Genomic DNA, 6,215 nt, shown 5'->3' with positions numbered 1-6,215 from the left:
CCTCACTGTTCTCACCGCTCCAATCGCTCCGACGCTTGCCTTACCTCGCCCTGTCCCGTCCAACCCTGCTATACCGAGCACCACTGTGCGCCAGTGTACTATCGTCCGATGTCCATTTTGAAAGAAACATATATTGATCGACGAGCGGACAGGTTGTCACCGATACAAGGCCTCCTCCCTTCTTTCCTTCCTTCCTTCCTTCCTCCCTCCCTCTCTCTCTCCCTCCCTCTCTTCCTTCATTATGGAAGCTCTGTTAGAGGGTGCTGCGTGTGCATGTGCGTGTGTGCACCAGGTGTGGGTGCAAGGCGTGTGTGCGTGCGCGTGCCTCTACGCGTGTGCGGGGGGATTTGTAGCGGCGTCAAGTGCTCATGATGAGACGCGCAGGTTGCGTGCGCGTGAGAACAAGCGTGTGGGAGCGTGTCCAAGTGCTGAAGCGGCGTGGACATGCGTGTGGGTGCATAGTAGGAGTTACATATGTAGGAGTAGGGTGTGCGTGACTTTGGTCATGCAGTATGGTGTAGTGGGTTAAGTGCCGGGTCTTTGATCCGTAGGGTGTGGGTTCGAGTCCCCACATGGACGTTTTTTTCTTTTTGCCGACAAGAGAGCGTAGGAGGCAGGCTAGCAGCTAAAACTCACTCAATCAATCTCACTTTTGGTTTTGCAATCTCGGCCCGAAGCCGTCTTCTAAGCTTTCAACTCTCCGCAGCTCGTAGCCCAACTTCCTTTTGGTTATGAGCCCAAGTACCGACACCAAGTTCAAGGTCGAGCCTTTCGACGGCTCGAACTACTCGCTGTGGAGCTACAAGATGAAGATGTACCTGATGTCCAAGGGATTGTGGGAAGCTGTCTCCGGGGAAGCCGGATCGACGGCGAAGGAGCAACAAGCGCACGCGGCGATTGTGCTCAACCTGAATGACTCGCAGTTGATGCACGTGGTGACGTCCACGACTGCGAAGGAGGCGTGGGACACGTTGAAGAAGTTCCACAAGACTCAAGACATGGCGAACCGGCTGTGGCTCAAGGAAAAGTTCTCGGCGTTCAAGTTCACGGCGTCCTCCGTCGGCAAGCACGTGACGGAGTTGGAGAAGCTCGTGATGGAGATGAAGAACGCGGGGTGTGAGCCAACTGAGGAAGACGTCTGCGCGACGATGCTGCGGAGTCTGCCATCGAGCTACGAGGCTCTGGTTCAAGCGTTTCGCATGTCAGTGAGTGAGTTCAAGCTTGCAGACCTGGTGAGCAAGCTGATTGCGGAAGAAGTGCGTCAGAAGGACTCGAACCGCATCGAAGAAGCGACTGCGCTTCTTGCCGGCAAGGGCAATGGGAAGCAGCAGCAGAAGAAGAAGAACGCACGCGGGATGCGCAAGAAGGGGCCCTTCGGGAAGTGTTTCAACTGTGGCAAGCCTGGCCACTATGCGAGGGATTGCCGTTCCGAGGCAAGTCCCGATGAAAATGTCCAAGACCAGTCGAACGTTGCGTTCCATGCGACGGAAGCTTTTGCTAGCGAGTGCTGGGTGATGGACAGCGGTGCTTCGGCACACATGTGCAAGACACGCGACGCGTTTCAAGAGTACTCGGGTGTAAAGACTGCGCGCACCATATCGAGCGCAAAGAACAGCGCGAGCTTGAAGATTCTCGGGGTTGGAACAGTTGTTCTGCGTGTCTGGACTGGTAGTGCGTGGATAAACGCGCGACTGGAAAACACACTGCACGTTCAAGATTTGAACAAGAACCTGTTCTCTCTCACGGCTGCAACGGCACGCGGCATGACCGTGACTATGGACAGCGAGCAGTGCGTTGTGAAACGCGGCGGCCAAGTGGTGGCGACGGGCAGGAAGCAAGGCAAGCTGATGTTCCTCAACATTGAGGGCGGCGACGAGTGCCATGCGGCTGAAGACAATATGGATTTGTGGCACCGGCGACTCGGCCACGCGTCTTTCGGCACGCTAAACTCCATGATCAAGGACGGGAAACTCAAGGGTGCGCTGGCAGAGCCTGGAACCGTGTGTGGCGTGTGTGCGACTGCGAAGCAGGCACGCAAGCCTTTCAAGTCGACCAAGGAGGGACTCGAAGCCAGGGAGAGCGCACGCAAGGACACCACTGTGTGCTCTGATGTGTTGGGGCCCGTCACTCCTGCATCCAAGTCGGGCTACAAGTACATTGTGAGCTTCATCATGATGAAGAGTCGCTTTGTGACAATCTACCCACTGCGCAAGAAGAGCGAAGTGTGTGAGGCGTTCAAGAAGTTTCTCAAGGAGGCAGAAACAAGTGCGGGCATCAAGGTCAAGGTGCTACGCAGTGACAACGGCGGTGAATACTGCAACGCGGGGATGGTGGCTCTGTGCGACGAGAAGACCATCAAGCAAGAGTTCACGGTGCCTTACAACCCGCAACAGAACGGCATGGCAGAGCGGATGAACCGTACGCTGGTCGAAATGACACGCTGCATGCTGGAGGAGAGCGGGATGGACAAGTCGTACTGGTGCGAAGCCATCATGACAGCTGCAGACATTCGGAACGTGTTGCCTAACACGTCAAGCCCACACGCAAGCCCATTCCAGCTGGTTTTCAAGAGGGCGCCACGTCTGGAGCACATGCGCGTTTTTGGGACCGAGTGCTACGCCCATGTGACCAAGCAGAAACGCAAAAAGCTGGACAACTCGGGGATCAAGTGCGTGTTTCTCGGCTACGCCAAGCAACACAAAGCATATCGACTCCTGGACCCCAGCGACGGATCGATCGTGATTTCAAGGAGTGTGACGTTTGCTGAAGCGCCACCGGTCACAATGGTGAAGACGCGCAACCAGGAGGTGATCGACATCATCGACAACGATGAAGAAGAGGAGCGCACCGAAGAACCCAGTGTTGACGACGGTTTCAGCACGCCCCCGACACGCCCACTCCACGAACCCGAGGAGCACAGCGGACCGACCGGATCTGTGCCAACGCGTGGCTCTAGCACGCCAGGGAGAGACGGCGAAGAGGAGTGGATGGTGCGTCCGGCACGCAAAAGGCGTGGAGTCGTGCGCTACCAAGACGAATTTCCCGGGACTCGAAGGGGTGAGTTCAACCTGGACGACTACGAGGCTGAGTTCGATTCCCTCTACTGCTTCCTCACCGAAGACGACGACGGTGAGCGCGCGGTGTCGTACGATGAAGTCATGCGGAGCAAGTACAAGGACGAATGGCTGCGCGCCATGGAAAGCGAAATGAAGTCGCTTGAGGATCACCGCACCTGGAAGTTGGTGGACATGCCGTCAGACAAGAAGGCGATCGGGTGCAAGTGGGTGTTCCGTATCAAGCGTGACCCGAGCGGGAAGATCATCAAGTTCAAGGCTCGTCTTGTGGCGAAGGGCTTCACGCAACGTCCAGGGGTCGACTACACGGAGACTTTCGCTCCTGTAGCACGCAAAGAGTCCATCAACACGGCGGTGGCGATTGCAGCAGAGGAAGACATGGAGGCTGAAAATGTGGATGTGGACACCGCGTTTCTCTACGGCGACGTTGAAGAGGAGCTCTATATGGACCAGCCGGACGGATTTGAAGACCAAGTCAACCCAACCAAGAAGTGCCTGTTGATGCAAGCGCTTTACGGCACGAAGCAAGCGGCACGCCAATGGAACAGCAAGCTGAACAAGCACCTGGAGGGCCAAGGTTTCCATCGGTCAGCGGCGGATCCGTGTGTGTATGTTCGGCGTTCGGACTCGAAGTTCAGCATCATTATCGTCTACGTGGACGACCTCATGATCTTCAGCAGGACGAAAGCGGAGATCGGTGAGATCAAGAAGGCGCTGAAGCGCGAGTTCAGCATCAAGGAGCTCGGTGAGCTGAAGTACTGTCTCGGCATCGAGATCCACCGCAACCGCGACGACAAGACCATCATCATGAATCAGCGAGCGTATATTCAACGACTCGCGGAGAAGTTCGGCGTGGAAAAGTGCAAGGCAGTGCACACATCAGCGGACAGCAACTCGAAGCTGGTGAAGCCGTCAGAAGACGAAGATTTCGTGCCCAGGTACCCGTATCGCGAGTTGGTGGGGGCTTTGATGTACCTCGCAACTTGTACGCGCCCGGACATTGCTCAAGCTGTGGGTGAAGTGGCCAAGTTTTGCGAGCGGTACAACAAGTCTCACTGGGTGGCTGCGAAGCGGATTTTGAAGTACTTGAAGACCACTCAGGACCTGGGACTCGTGTTCAACGGCGGGACTAAGGGAGAGCTGATCGGCTACGCGGATGCGAACTGGGCAGGTGATTTGGACACCCGGCGCTCGACTACTGGCTACGTGTTCTTCCTGAACGGGAGTGCAATTTCGTGGAAGTCGAAGCGGCAACCGACAGTGGCAACCTCGAGCACGGAGGCAGAGTACATGGCACTGTACAACGCCACTCAAGAGGCAGTGTGGCTGCGTCAGCTACTACTGGACGTGGGGTGTGAGTGTGTGGGTGCGACTACCATTTTTCAGGACAACCAAGGTTGCATTGCGCTGGCCAAGAACCCAGCGTACCACTCACGCACCAAGCACATCGACTTGAAGTATCACTTCTTGCGCGAGAAGGTGGAAGACAAGGTCATCGTGCTCGAGTACAAGCCGACAGACGAGATGATCGCAGACGGGTTTACCAAAGCACTGGCGCGACCCAAGCACCGCCAGTTTCTCGTCGGACTCGGCATGGACGCCTAAGACGCCAAGCACAGCGCATCAAGGGAGAGTGTTAGAGGGTGCTGCGTGTGCATGTGCGTGTGTGCACCAGGTGTGGGTGCAAGGCGTGTGTGCGTGCGCGTGCCTCTACGCGTGTGCGGGGGGATTTGTAGCGGCGTCAAGTGCTCATGATGAGACGCGCAGGTTGCGTGCGCGTGAGAACAAGCGTGTGGGAGCGTGTCCAAGTGCTGAAGCGGCGTGGACATGCGTGTGGGTGCATAGTAGGAGTTACATATGTAGGAGTAGGGTGTGCGTGACTTTGGTCATGCAGTATGGTGTAGTGGGTTAAGTGCCGGGTCTTTGATCCGTAGGGTGTGGGTTCGAGTCCCCACATGGACGTTTTTTTCTTTTTGCCGACAAGAGAGCGTAGGAGGCAGGCTAGCAGCTAAAACTCACTCAATCAATCTCACTTTTGGTTTTGCAATCTCGGCCCGAAGCCGTCTTCTAAGCTTTCAACTCTCCGCAGCTCGTAGCCCAACTTCCTTTTAGCTCTGTCGACTCTACTCACTCCGTAGTGGTGATATTACTGCCCTTGTGGGTATGTGGGCGTAGATGAATAGCTGGAGCTACGTTGTGTTGTTGTTGTTGATTTATGCCAGACTGGCCATAAACCGACGTACGTCACTTGCTCCTCACACGAGAGCGGCAGGAAGAGGGGGAGATGCAGTGACTTGCACAACAACCGCCATTTGGTGTATGCATACATGTTCACTTCCATCTATGACGCCATATCGAGACGACAACGCGACATGCAAACAAACAAGCAAGCAAACAAACAAACAAACAAACAAACAAACAAACAAACAAACAAACAAACAAACAAACAAACAAACAAACAAACAAAGAGGCAAGACACTCTTGCTCTTGCTGAACAAGGCTTCGGAGCCAAGTATCCAATGCCGTGGTGGACCGATACCGCATCACTCGCGTTTCGCCTCGACTCGATGTCAGATGCTGCTGTGATTGCGTTTGATGATTGTCCGGGTTATCGGAGCTTGGAGGAGGACAGTAGTAGACCTCCGAGTCTCTTGGAGGCCTGGTAATAAGCCTCAGAAGAAATGACAAAAGGTGCACCAAGCAACAAAACACCCTGAGCTCAGCCAACGACAGAGAGCAGCACACACGCCAGTCGGTTCGTGAGGCGATTAGTACGTGGCTCGCCTGCGGTAGCCATACGCTCACGCAAGACGTAAAACGCAAGACGCAAAACACAACACGCAAAACGCAAAACGCGAGGCATAAGGAAGGCGTGCGCCGTCGGGGAATCGAACCCCGACCTCGTCCGTGGGAGGGACGAATCCTAACCATTAGACCAACGGCGCGCCAGAACAACCTCATGCTACCCCAAAACGAACACCCACAGAACCACAACCCTAGACAAATACACAGCAAAAACATACACGCACGACCTCACCGCTACCCAATCCAAAATCATGCCGCATCAAGCGACACCCCCACACTGCCTCCGCCCAGGGCCGAGTGCTTTGACGTTGTAAGCCCGTGGAAGCGTGAAACGAC

Source organism: Phytophthora ramorum (assembly GCF_020800215.1).
Source record: "Phytophthora ramorum isolate Pr-102 chromosome Unknown Phyram_PR-102_s0004, whole genome shotgun sequence".
Lineage (NCBI taxonomy): Eukaryota > Oomycota > Peronosporomycetes > Peronosporales > Peronosporaceae > Phytophthora > Phytophthora ramorum.
Note: the sequence above shows the minus strand (reverse complement) of the source record.